The sequence below is a fragment of the Hipposideros armiger genome, unplaced genomic scaffold (genome assembly GCF_001890085.2).
Source record: "Hipposideros armiger isolate ML-2016 unplaced genomic scaffold, ASM189008v1 scaffold_92, whole genome shotgun sequence".
In the NCBI taxonomy this organism is placed as follows: Eukaryota; Metazoa; Chordata; class Mammalia; order Chiroptera; family Hipposideridae; genus Hipposideros; species Hipposideros armiger.
In genome coordinates this window covers 4,527,379-4,539,917 of record NW_017731442.1, presented here as the reverse complement: position 1 = coordinate 4,539,917, position 12,539 = coordinate 4,527,379, and the positions used below count along the sequence as shown (strand labels likewise).

At 42.9% G+C, this 12,539-nt stretch overlaps 2 pseudogenes across 1 annotated transcript; one reads left to right on the top strand and one right to left on the bottom strand.

Moving 5' to 3' along the window:
* Window positions 1–283: 283 nt before the first annotated feature.
* Window positions 284–1,081, top strand: LOC109384005 (nascent polypeptide-associated complex subunit alpha pseudogene; annotated as a pseudogene). The gene has a single exon (XR_002124327.1). The product of XR_002124327.1 is annotated as a nascent polypeptide-associated complex subunit alpha pseudogene (transcript).
* A 3,329-nt stretch (window positions 1,082–4,410) lies between these two features.
* On the bottom strand, window positions 4,411–8,279 carry LOC109384002 (E3 ubiquitin-protein ligase RNF4 pseudogene; annotated as a pseudogene).
* Window positions 8,280–12,539: the final 4,260 nt, after the last annotated feature.

Here is a 12,539-nt window from a genome sequence, read left to right as displayed (position 1 = left end):
TTGAGCCTCGCCTTTGAGCGTGGCCACTCCAAACTCTTTGGAATGTAATTTCTCTTCTAATAATGGGCCCTTGAGCCACTCTCTACTGCTCGGGCCCACTTCTACTTCTTTGAAATGTACTATCTCTTCGAATAAACTCCTTTTTCAGTACTTTACTCTAGCATCTCGTTCAATTCTTTGCTCGAGTTGCCAAGGACCTGCATTTTGTGCCGAGAAGGGCCCACTCTCCAACAACAGTCCCTAACCACGAATACCTTGTTTAAAACTACCCAGTAGGCTGCCATCTTGGTTCCGCGTTTCCCGCACAAAATGCCCGGTGAAGCCACAGAAACCGTCCCTGCTACAGAGCAGGAGTTGCCACAGCCGCAGGCTGAGACAGGATCTGGAACAGAATCTGACAGTGATGAATCAGTACCAGAGCTTGAGGAACAAGATTCCACACAGGCTACCACACAACAAGCCCAGCTGGCAGCAGCAGCTGAAATCGATGAAGAACCCGTCAGTAAAGCAAAACAGAGCTGGAGTGAAAAGAAGGCACGGAAGGCTATATCCAAACTGGGTCTTCGACAGGTTACAGGGGTTACTAGGGTCACTATCCAGAAATCTAAGAATATCCTCTTTGTCATCACAAAACCAGATGTCTACAAGAGTCCAGCATCAGATACGTACATAGTTTTCGGGGAAGCAAAGATGGAGGATTTATCTCAGCAAGCACAGCTAGCAGCTGCTGAGAAATTCAAAGTTCAAGATGAAGCTGTCTCAAACATTCAAGAAAACACACAGACTCCAACTGTACAAGAGGAAAGCGAAGAGGAAGAGGTTGATGAAACAGGTGTGGAAGTTAAGGACATAGAATTGGTCATGTCACAAGCAAATGTGTCGAGAGCAAAGGCAGTCCGAGCCCTAAAGAACAACAGTAATGATGTTGTAAATGCTATTATGGAATTAACGATGTAACCATCTATAAAAGACAAGGACCTTTTTTTGGTGTTTCAAAAGAGTAACTGCAGCTTGGTTTGAAATTTGTACTGTTTCTATCATTAATAAAGTTATGGCTTCTTGTGGGATGAAAAAAAAAAAACCCAAAAAAAACTACCCAGTAGGACCCAACCCTGTCTACTAGCCTCAGATCCCATCCCAGCCAAAGAGTACTGGAGGAGTCCAGGCTTGTAGGGCGCTAGGGTAGCAGGACTTACAAAGGCCTGTGCCTCCATGAGACTCTATCCTTGGTCCTAAGAATCCATGAGGCTGTCAGGAAAGCCCAAGGAAGCCGGTTGGTTAGAAACGCTGGGAGTACGTGATTTTGCAAGTGTTGCTGCTCCTTCCTACTCTGACTGCAAGTAAACTACTGTTGTAGAGACAAACTCTGAGCTAATGATGTCATTGAAACCTAATTTACTTTATTAAATAGTAATATTTAGCCATCCCAGTATGCAGATTTTAATATCAAATCCATGGAACCTCATTGATGTAGCTAAGAAAAAGACATAAACGTTTATCCCTCGTAACAATTTTAGGTTCTTATATAGTAACTCGTTTCTCCTGGCAGCTGTACTTAACATTTGCAGTCCGGATGACTTCAGTGTAGACCAGACAATAGAAACACCCGTCCTTGCTGAAAGAGGGGTCTGACTCCTCCACTCTGTCTCTCTTACCTCTGTTCTTGAACAGCTCAATTTCAATCTGTGGTGATGAAATCCAGACATATTATATAGTTCAAGAAATTTGGCTTTCATTTTCTGCAGTAACCTCTCAGTGAACATCTCGACAAATGAAAATTGCCAGTTTATCTCGCTATGGGGCTAACTTGGTGTAAAGCTAGATCAGACATCAGTGGAGAAATCTGATTGTCCACCTCTCCTAATCACATATCTATTCTGGCCAAAGAAGTTTCCACTTTTCCAAAAAGGTACCTGAAAACTAAATCCAAATTGCCACAGCTGCCCCCCTGGACTCCTACTATTGCCACCTCAGACCAAAGCCATCTCCCAAGAGCTACCACAGCTCAAAGGCTTGCACAGCTCTGCTGGCTGCGTTAAAGTGAAACTGTTAGACATCCAAGGGCAGGAGAGTGCCAGTGCAGTACCAAATTCCTTAGACCAGGGATTGGCAAACTCTTAAGACAGAAGGGCTGCCAGGGGTCAGCAAACTGCAGCTTGCGAGCCACATGCAGCTCTTTGGGTACATACATGTGGCTCTAAAGTAAAATTGAAAATGAAAATAAAACTAGCATAGTTTCATTTATAAAAATTTTAACGGATATTATTCACATAATGGTGATTATGTAAACATATATTTATGGCTCTCAAATAATTTTTAAATTGTGAGGGACAGAATTGGCTCTTCCAGGGGTCAGCAAACCTTTGAGATGGAACATACCCAAAGAACCCCATGTGGCTCGCGAGCTGCAGTTTGCTGACTCCTGCCTTAGACCAAGGTTACTTCATTTTTTTCTTAAACACTTCATAAAATTCACATTTATTTTTAGAGGAAAATCAATACCAGGATCTTTTTTTCCTAATTCCACCTCCATATTTTTTTACTCCAACTTTCAAACAGTATCTTCAGCCTTCATTGAGATCATGCTGAATCCTTAAGAATCTTTCTCTGGAAGTTCTCCTCCCGAGCCCTTAATGGTTCCTTAGCACCTGTAGAATAAAATCTAAACTCCATAACACAGCACACAATGTTGTACTCATGATGTGGCCTTAATCTTCTTGTCTAGCTTTAGTTCTCACTTCTTCCCACAGCTGTTTACAATAGTCAACCATATTATTCACATTAATGTGCCCTGTGGCAGCTCCCCTTGGCCTCTGCTCTTACATTTTGTTGGGTTCCTGCTCTTGCCTAGGTGTATACCTTAACTGTGATGTGTGAAGTACCTAGTACTGTGCCTGGAACATAGCTATTGCTTAAAAAAATAGCAGGTGTCATTATTAATACCTTCTTGCTTCAATTAAGAGAGACAATATGTCTTGATTCTTGCCTAGAGCTTATACTCCAAATCCCTATCGAATTTTCCTCCCTGATGAGTTGGGCCAAACAATGAAGTAATAAAAATCAGTATCGCCAATACCTATGGTTATAGTAATCAGAACGGTGGTTATCTGTGTGGGATGGGAATTGACTAGAAGGGGCATAATGGAGCTTCTGGAGTGATGGAATTGTTCTATATTTTAATCAGGGTGTTGGTCATATGAATGTATATATTTGCTCAAATTCATATAATTATACACTTAAGATGAATGCGTTTTTCTGTCTGAAGTTTATCTTAACTTTTTTAAAAAACTCAGAGTACTCTCTATTTTTTTCCCATGAAATGTCTACCCAAGCAAGGTAAATATGTAGTGGGCTGGGTAGAATACGATGGGGAGAGTTGAGGGCTGCTGGCAAACTGGAGAGAGTGCTCTTTATTCTGATCACATGGACAATCCATACAGAAGCAGAATCTGCATTTAATAGGCACCTCAGTTGTTTTGATTATTAGCCAAGTTTATGATACACTGTGTTACGTCACAGAGCAATTAATAGTCTCCAAAGTGGGATGCACCAGATAATCTATTGAAAGATAAGAAGATCATACTTAAAACGTCTATTTTTTTTCATTTTCATTTTCTTTTCCTTCCTCATTTCATTTTAGTACAAAAGAACCCACAGAAGGGAGCATACCACCTTTACCTTGCATATCCTGTGCCAAGTCAAGCAACTGAGGTCGGCCGTCTAGGACATTCCAGAGAATGCAGTGAGTAGACAGACATGATACAGCAGTGGGCACTGCTGCACTGGCAAGACTGAGCCTCCATGAAAGAAAGCAACGTGGCTACAACCATTGTAAGTAAGGAACAAACTTGACTGCACATTTCATTCTAAAGGAAAAGGAGGAAGCACTGTAGAAATCATGCCTTCTCCAATTCTGAAGTGCAGGCTAAAATTTGAGCACTATGTGATTCTCTCTGAAAAAGAAAAAAGAGCTAGGGGGTGGCGGTTTGGGGTGAGGGAGGGGAGGAGGTCTTCCCAAGGTCTGTGACCCAGCCAGGCTGCTAGAGCAGCTGGGAGGATGATGCAATGAAGTGTTTGTTCAAAGAGAAGCATGCCAACTTGTTGATCAGCTGACCAGTGTGTTGAAGGCAGCCCTTCTCTGGCTTGGCAGGTCAGTGAGCACAGAACCACAGCTCTAGATTCCTGTGTGCCTAGGTGACTCCCCAGGCTGGCCTTGAAAGCCAACTAGGAGTCCCAGCAGGACATGGCACCCACCCGTGGTAACACCCTGGTCGGACAGGTGGTGAGAAAGGACTGATTTCCTTCCACTCCAGTGGAATCAGGAAATCCAGAGAAACCCAGAGACAACACTTGCCTATCCCACTAATTAAAATAATGGTTCCATTGCTCTAAACAAGACCCAGTATAATAGTTGCTTAAACAAGAATGAAGTTTATTATTAATCTCAAGTAAAAGTCCAAACTTGTATTGTGGCGCTGGTTTGCAGAGTTGTCAGCCTCCCATCTTCCTTCTGTCTACTTGCTCCACTGTCTCTAGGATGATGCCCTTATTTACATGATCCAAAATGCCCATGTGTGGCCAATTAAAAATTGATTACTATGAGAAAAAGAAAATTGTTTTGAGGACAACCACTGGTCTCTGGCTCACTAGAACAACAAAAGTCCAGCCCTGCAGCATGAAACCAAAAGAATCAAAAAGCAGTCTCATAGTTTGTGAGAAATGAAAGAGTTTTTCATATACTCCAAAGAGCAAATTCTTTTTTATAGAAATATAGAAGATTTATTAAAGTAAGAGAAGGGTGGCTGGGCAGTCTGTTGGCAACTACCGCAAACTACTACCCAAAGAGCAATTTTTAAAATCAGGCTTTTTGAGTTCAGAACATTGGATGCCAACAACCCTAGTTTCTGTGCAAGGATATGGAAAAATCCAGCCGGGGGTTTGTTTATCCTGAGCAACACAGCACACATCATATATAAACGCGATGGTACTGTTGACAGCCAATTTTTTTCAAACAAACTGGGCAATTTTTAGTATGTTTAAGGGTAGTGAAGAGGCACCAACTGCAGAAGATGTGGCCACATTCTGTGGAGTAGATGTGTCGTCTACTCAATTCAATCTCCGAGTACCCATCCATACAAACTCGGCAGTGGATATACCCAGGTAGTGTGCAACTTAAAGTTGCTTCTTCTAGGGCACTATGGTGGGCACTGTTGGTCACATATACATCTCTGTCCCTCATCAACCTCTTCTTATCACTGCTCACCACCCAGCTGCCAGTTTGGCCTTGGAGTGACCTTGTGTTTCTCCTTGGCCTCCTCCTTTCTTCAGTAATCACAACAGAGTCATGGTGAGTTAGGTCAATCACTGCAGGTTCTAGAGGTTCAGAGGTGAGGTCAACTACTTCATCACTTTCTCCAAGTTCTATCAGTTCTGCTTCCAAGACCATCTCAGGAGTTGGGCCTCCTTGCCCAGCTATACGGACTTCTCGTGCTTGTCTAGAATTCACCATGTTACCATAGCACATACTCGTGGTCATTGTGCTTTTGGAATCACTTCTGAGAAATAAGTAATCTGTGCCAAAGTTTACAGTGAATGTTAAAGTGCTCAGTGTCTCACAGATGTTGGTCAGTCACTCTCTGACTTAAATAAGAATGTAGAGCCCAGATTTTCTGGTATGTTTGAACTCTGATTCCGGTTCCAATCTTGTCTGTGTTCCCAACGGGGAGAGGGGTGTGAATCTTCTGTGATCCACTTATAAGACAGCTCAATCTGAAATTTTAACTGAAAAAAAAAAAGAGAGAGAGAATATTACTAAGCTTTAGTAATATTTAAGACTGATAGTAGTATAAAATGTATAGACATATACAGAAAAATGCATAACTCAGAAATGTTTGAGTTATGCATTTAAACAAAGTTTAAGCTTTGTGTCACTCCTCATTCCATGTCCTGATGGTAGGGGGGAGAAGGAGAGCCCAAGGGGCACTTACATAAAGAGAAGCACACAATCATAAACACCAAGAGAGAGCCATGACTTCATTCAAGGTCCATTATGAGGAATTCAAGGAAACATTTTTTACAAAGTAAAAATGGAGAGACCAATAAGCTCTTTGCACATTTGAGTTTCTAATAGCAAATAAGAAGTGAACCATTTAACTCATGCAGAAATTCATCTTGTCCAGGATTCCCTTTCTAACAGAGGCAGCAAGAGGGGATTTGAAGAGTTTTATCCCAAATTCTGTTCCAGGAAAAAGGGGATGGAGTTGAGGCACTCATCACAGAGAGACTTGCTTTGAGTCTAGGCTCTCTTGACTTTTGGGTATGTGACCTACACAGTTAAAGTTCTCAAAATCTCAGCATGTAAATCCTTTTAAAAAATTATTTTGTGGGCCGGCCAAGTGGCACATTGGTTAAGAGCTGGCTTAGGACGCCAGAGGGCCCCGGTTCGGATTCCACATATGAGGGTCAGTGACACTGCCCTCTACAGCTAAGATGCTGAACAACAGCTCAACTTGGAGCTGGGCTGCCATGAGTCGCAGGCCATGGGGTAGGCTGCAGCCCCTGCTGCAGTGGGTTGCCATGGGCTACCATGTGTAGCCATCAGCCAGCGTGAGTGGCTGTCCAGAAGCTGGTGACTGATCTGCCTCGCCCAGGAAGAGCGCAATGATGGTGCCAACTTGGGCCAGTGAAGCAACGTCCTCCACAACTAGACTGAAGAACAAAACGACAGCAACTTGTCTGTTCCGCTTCCCCCAATTCCCCAGCGCTGTTCCCATCCCCCAATTCCTCAATAAAAATCTTTAAAAAAAAAAAAGGTAGCATATCTTAACATTTAAAAAAAATTATTTTGTGATTTTAAAATAATGTATCATTAGTCATTAAGGAAATGCAAATCAAAGCCATAATAGATACCACTTCACATCTACTAGGATGGCTATAATAAAAAAGATAGGTAAGTGTTGGCAAGGATGTAGAATAATTGGAACTCATACACTACTTGCTGGTGGGAATGTAAAACGGTGTGGAAGCTTCGGAAAACAGTGTGGCATTTCCTCCAAAGGTTGAACATTCAGTTATCATATGACCCAGCAATTCCATTCCTAGGCTTATACCCAAGGGAACTGAAAACTTATGTCCAGACAGAAAACTTGTACACGAATGTTGATAATAGCATTATTCATAATAATGAAAAGTGGAAGAACAAGCCACCCAAATGCCCATTAACTGATGAATGGATAAAGAAAACATGGTATTATGTCCGTACAATGGAGAATTATTTGCCAATAAAAAAGAATAAAATGCTTATACTTGCTTTAATATGGATGGCCTTTGAAAACCTCATATTAAGTGACAAGCTAATCACAAAAGGCCACATACTGTATGATTCCATTTATGTGAAATGTCAATAACAGGCAAATCCATGGGGTGAAACGGGAGAGACTGCTAATGGGCACAGGGTTTCTTTTGGAGGTGATGTAACTGTTCTGAAATTGAGGTGATGGTTACACAACACTGTCAATATATGAAAACGCACTGAATTGTATACTTTAAATAGGTGAATTGTATGATTTGTGAATTATATCTCAATAAGGCTTTTGCCAAAACAAACACATGTGACACGATCTGGATTTAGACAAACGCCCTAGAACCTGGCTGAGGAAGTGTGGAGCGTGAGAGGAAAAGGGGATCAGCACAAAAGAGGGCGCAGTGCTTAGCGCTCCGTCAGATGCGCTGACCTTCTTACCATTTGACTCCACAGACGCCGGCCTTTTGCGGGATCACTACCTTCAACTATGTATTTGCCTTTTGTGTCCCGCCCCTCCCCTCCTCTTTTGCGCTGCACCCTGCAAAAGGGAATCCTTCTGAACGAGGCTGGGCAGCCCGTAAAGCAGTGTCCACCACCCCAACTCCACCCACGCACCCAGCAGCTCATTAACAACCTAGATATTTTGTCTTCCGCCCTGCCCTGCCCTGCCCTGCTCTTCCCGGATAGCTATCCAGCGAGAATACAGCAGGAAGCGTGCACTCAGGCAGTAAGCCACTTTCCGGCCTCTCCGTGGCTTCCCAGCCCTGTCTGGACGGAGCCTGAGAAAGCTGAACTTGGGAGGGAAGGAGGACCGCGGGAGAGCTAGTGGATAGAGAAAGCAGCAGAGGGCGGGGCGGGGCGGTGGGGACGCGGGTACACACCTTGAAAATGCCCAGGCTGGCCGGGGCGCCCAGCGAAGAACAGAGCGAAGGTCAGGAAGCGAGGAGACGCTTATATATTTCCCACCCACCCGGTAGCGGAAGGCACTAGGGTTTTGCCTCCTTTTAACCCGCTGTGTCAACTGCCCAATCAAACCCCGAGCCCATGGTGGATCGTCACCGGTTTCTGGGCAAAAAGTGCTGTTCCAGGCTAGAAACTGGGACTTTCCCGTCCTTAGTTGCGTTTTCTTCCAAGTCTCCTGCTTTCCGAGAAAGGGAAGGGCCGGGCTGTTGTGCGCCGTTTTTGTTTTTTTTTTTCTCCTTTCCCCTCGTCATTAGATCAGCAACTCCCCACACTCTAGAACAGTGGTTAAGCATTATGCCTCTCAAAGAGACTTTTTGTAAATTAATTGGTTGTTATAATATAGGGTTACTACAGGTATTTAGGGGCTGAGGGCCAGGGGTCGCAGTCTCAACACACACACACACACACACACACACACACACACACACACACACACACAGTATGAAAAACCTGCTTATAACCTGGGCTTTACAATCACATGTAAAAATGTGTTTTATTTTTCAATTACTTTAATTTATCCCTTGAATATTTATTGACAATGCCAGGCCCATACACACTGAATTTTCCAGGAATTCAACTGCTAGGCAACTCAAGGGAAGATGTATTTTTAATTTTTTGTTTACTTTTGGAATTTTTCCCGGAGCGTTTCACCATTTCAGAGAACCACACCATAGACAGCAAATACAGTCTCTGAATCTAAGGCAGCAATATAGGGCAACTCTCAATTTTCAATGTCTTGGTTCTGTTAACCAAAGAAGAGGTTTAGGTTGTAATAATAAAGAACAAAAAAAAAAGTATTTGAACAAAAAGATTGCAGCCTGAGGGATACAGATTCGTGTAGAAACTGAAACTGCGCTGTGGAGAGAACAAAGAAAGGCAGGGTTAAGAAACACAAAAATCACAAAATGCAATTCCTTCATGCATATGAAAGATTGCTGGCTAGGTTAACAGGGATTGGATAGTTCTAATATGCAAACTAGAGAAACTACAAGGAAGAAAGTAAAGTGCATATACCGGGGGTGCCAAAATATATATATATACACATGACTTGTATTCATCTTTTGTTATTGGTATATATTGAGTATTACAATTTTAATACAGTTTTTTCTTTTCTTAAAATGTGTATACATTTTTTTTTGGAACCCATGTATGTTCATGTAGCAGTTGTTCCAAGATGCTTCTGGCTTGCTAACCAAAAAATAAAAGGCCTTTCAAAGTGAGAGGCAACAAGCATTTATTTGAGATTAAACAAATAAAAAGAGTAGCTATTCTGTATGCATTGATACAGAGAGAAGCCCAAATAGTATTCCAATTAGAAGACAAAAGGCACATGGCTATATATGAGAAAGGGAAGGGGAACAATTACCTCAGTAGAAGAAAGGCATTCCTATTGGTGTGAATAACAGTGATGCTAATTCTAAACAATATCTTTAATTTTCAGCCTTGTAGTCATCAGTTCTGTTAGTCATAATATCACTGTTTCTTATCTTTGCAAACAGTTCTTTGAAACACAATGTTGCTTTAGGCCCAGTCCAAAGGTTATTTTGCCCTGTTTTTACATGACAGAGGTTTGAGGCATGAAATGTGCAAGGCAGTTCCTCTGGCATAACAGCTCCCACTCCATTTTAAAGTGGCTCCATTTATTAATTTTTTATATGCTCCAGGATGTTCTGAGCTAAATTTAGCAATTTAGTAGCTGGTCTGAGAACTGAGGCACAAGATGTTCAAGGCCCCACTTCCTTAATAGTCTCCTGACTCTTATTTTAAGTGATGCTCTTAGCAATATTTATTCCATTTTATTTTCTCCACTATCAGTTCACAGAGATCCTGAGCCAGCTGCAAGCATCTGGCACTTTTTTACACCAGCCAGTGCAGCCAGGCTAGAGCATTCACATACTAAATTGCTTGGCTTTCATAATCAAATTAGTAAAAGGAGCACCATGAAAGAGGTGGGGGGAGGTGTTGGATCTCATTGGAGTTGAAACCTCTAATATACCCTGGAGTCCTGGGGACTCTACTCACCTCAGTCTACCAATAGCCTGAGTACTATCTAGCAGGTAAGGCTCTAATACACAAGTGATTTGCTTACTGTGCCATCACCTATTAGTGGATGAGAATCCTTCATTTTATCAATAAGGAAACAGATCAGGAAAGGTTAAAATATTTGAAAGAGGAGGAACTGTGACAGAGGTAAGACTAGAAGCTCCTGAAAATGCAATTAAACTTGGTGAATTCTTTAAGCAAAACCATTCCCAGAAACCCTGTGACTACTAGAAGAGAGCTCTGCCTCCAGGCTTATTTTTGGAGGAACTGTCCGGAGTGTTAGGTCTCTGAATGTTAGAGACCTTGACTTGATGTTAGGCCTCTGAATGTTAGGTCTCAAAAACCTGGATTACAGACAGAGCCATGTCTACAAAAAAACAACAAAATGTCTGCAGACAGAGCCAAACTTACGATAACAGCAAACACCACAAAACAGCCACTGGCTTACAGGCAGTCAGCATTTTCTGTTTCAACAATGCTACCCTGTCAGCACCGCCCCTATGTAGCCCTCCTCACCCCCTCCTTTGGGGCTGCAAGTCTCCCTTAGACGCAGCCCAGGCTGTAGTCATCTTTGCTCAGCCCGGAAGACTCTCTCACAATAAAATAGACTTTCTTAAACTTTCTTAACTTGCCTGACCATGCGCGTCCCTTTAACCAGCCGACCTATCATTTGGTGCCGAAACCCAGGAGGGTTTAGATCAGAGAAAGCAGGATCTCCCTCCTTTGCCTTTCTCTTCCCCCTCCCGCTGGGCTTGATCGCTTTCTGGCTCCCCTCCAGGACCTGCCAAGAGGACGAGCTTCGGGACTTTCTCCCTTCCGTTGCTGACATCCCAGACAACATCAGGCCAGACTCTAACACCACGTGAGTGAGACCTCCTATTCTCTCCTCCTATTCTCTCTTCTGATTCTCTGGTTTTCTGCAAGTCCTAGCGCTAGGCCAGAGGGTTCCTCCGGGCCCTAGAGGCCCAGATCCTCCCAGTTTGAGGATGCTCATTCTGAGGAGTGATCTCTGTATCCGTGGAGGACGAACACGGGGTTTGGGAGACACCTCGTCCCCTGTTCTCCTCCTAATAGGAGGCTCTCTCCTCACCTGTCTCCCGCTATCTCTTTGAATCATGGGGACCTCACATTCTGTCCCTGCCAAATCAATGCCTCGGTTATCTCCTCCACAATTTACACGCCCTCAAGCTCAAGGGACAGAACCGACCCAAACAACTTATTTTCTACTGTAACATGGCTTGGCCCCAATATAAACTAGATAATGACTCTCAATGGCCTGAAAATGGGACCTGTAATTACACTGCTCTCAGAGATTTATATAGACAACTTCTGTCACGCCAATGGAAAAGTGGTCAGAAATTCCCTATATCCAGGCCTTTTTCACTCTTCGAGCTCGACCCTCCCTCTGCCAAAACTACACTTTCCAAATTCTCCTTGCCCACTCTAAGCCTCCTCCTCCTCCAGATGAAACTCCCTCCTTTGACCCAGCTGGAGATTGGGCCCCTCTTCCTCTGCCCTACTATCCCCTCAGCCTAAACCTTCTCCCCCAAACCCCAGCTCCTCATTTCAGGATTTGGTTCTGTAAGTACTCTGGTTTGTATAACTTATTTGTTTTATTTGCCTCTAGTCTGTCTTTTCTCCATTTCTTTTCCTTTTCTATTTGTGTCTTAGACAGCAAGCTGATCGGGAGCTCTGCATCTATACCTTCTATAAGCCCCCTAAGTCATATATTTAAAATTGTTTGGTACACCACTCTATATTCAGGAACTTGACAAAAGTCTTAAAATATTTCTCTGTCAGTAACTTTCAAGGTCTTACAGATAACCTCAAATGTAAACAAAGGACTGCTGCAACTTCCTTCAGCTTGAGGCAGAGGTAACTGAAGAGAAAAAAGATAGACTTTTTTGTTTGTTTGTATTTTTTGTTAGTTTCAGGTGTACAGAACAATGCAATAGTTATTCTTTTCACCCTTCACACAGAAACAACCTCCCTCCCCCATCTACTGCCCTCCCACCTCTGATATCATGCTTATCTATTACAATTCCATCAGGCTCCACTCCCACACTCTACTCCATGTCCCGTGACTATATGTATATATAATTATAGTTGACATACAATATTATTCAACATCAGCTTCAGAAATACAGTGTGGTGGTCAGGCCTCTATACTGACGTGGTCTCCCTAACAAGACATGAGTTCATCTGGTCCCCTAAAAAATATTTACAACAT